Source organism: Propithecus coquereli, unplaced genomic scaffold (genome assembly GCF_000956105.1).
Source record: "Propithecus coquereli isolate 6110/MARCELLA unplaced genomic scaffold, Pcoq_1.0 Scaffold163, whole genome shotgun sequence".
Lineage (NCBI taxonomy): Eukaryota > Metazoa > Chordata > Mammalia > Primates > Indriidae > Propithecus > Propithecus coquereli.
Genome location: NW_012140858.1, coordinates 1,485,770 through 1,487,431, shown reverse-complemented (window position 1 = coordinate 1,487,431; position 1,662 = coordinate 1,485,770).

Sequence of the window (1,662 nt, the reverse complement as noted above, 5' to 3'; positions counted from 1 at the left end):
GAAATTTTATTTCCAAGCTCTTCAAAGATTATGACTAGCACAAATAATGTATTCTTCTAAAAGTGTTCCAATTAAATCAAAGGCACATCATCAAAGTAAAACACTTGTGACATTATGAATTCTTTTTTTTTTACATACAACTACAAAGTAGAGGAACGTTAAGAACATAAAGACTGATTCTGCTTCATATACATGATGCGGCAACCTAAAACACAACATAACATTAATCTTTCCAGATAGGTTTGCTAAGAAATAGCTCTCATGTTTAGTGTTAAAAATAAAACAATCTACTCATTTAGAAAAATCAAGACTTCATTTGATTAGTAAAGCCTATTCTTCTCCCCCAGTTTTTACTTTCTTGTCTTCATTTAGAAATTGTAAATTCATGAGAAAAGAACAAATTTTGTTATGGTATAAAAATCTTTGTCAGGAAAAACAATTACAAATATTCAATTTTTTTAACAAATAAAAATGTTTTCCTTCCTAAAATGTAAACATCTAGTAAATAAAATATACATGATATTCCAGGTATAGAAACACTAGTAATTCACTTATGAAAGACATGCATTTTGGTATATTTGGTGGTAAGTTTTTTGTCTTAAGTACTTCACAAAAAAAACCAGGCCATTATTATTTAAAACTCTACTCCTTCACTCAGTTTCCTTATTTTAGTAGAAACTCATCAATTCCTGTAGAATTTTGGCTATGGGAAAGGACTAAAATATCTAAAAGTCATTTGGCTAGGGAGAAGTGTTTTCTTGAGACTTGGAGGCAGTCATTCATCACTTTGTACTTGAAGGCATTCCTCAGAGAACTTCTTCCCTACTGAAAAGAGAGTTTGGTTGGTTTTTGCTTTAGTAAGATTTATTCATAAAATTAACTAGTCATCATTTCATAGGGTACTTTAGTATTTGCAAAGTTGAAAGTAACAGATTAATACCAAAAACATCCAAACCACACCACTGAATGAGTAGCACCCATGAAAGTGCTTTGTAAAAAGAAAAATGCTATGCCAACGTAAGACTATTATTTTAATACCATAAATGTGAACATTTTCCATTAAAAGGTACAATAATACCTGATAGATTGCTTCCTTCTTTTATTTATTTATTTTTTTTAATTTCAGAATATTGCAGGGGTACAAATGATTTGGTTACATAATTTGCTTTTGTACAGTTTGAGCTGAAGTTATGAGTGTGTCCATCATCCAGATAGTGTGCATTGTACCCATTAGGTGTGAATTTACCCATCCCTTCCTCCCCCTTACACCTCATTTCCATTAAGTTTTACTTCCATATGTGCACGGAAGTGTTGATCCATTAGTTCCAATTTAGTAGTGAATACATGTGATGTTTGTTTTTCCATTCTTGCAATACTTCACTTAGAAGAATGGTCTCCATTTCCATCCAGGTTGTTACAAAAGGTATCAGTTCACCATTTTACTTCCTTCTTTTAAATGTGAGCAACTTCCTTTTGCAATTTCGTGAAAAAGGACCTAAGATAATTACTGCATAAACACCGCTTAGAACACACAATTTGAAAAACACCGATCCAAAAGACTCTAATAGGCCGGGTGCGGTGGCTCACGCCTGTAATCCTAGCTCTCTGGGAGGCCGAGGCGGGCGGATTGTTTGAGCTCAGGAGTTGGAGACCAGCCTGAGC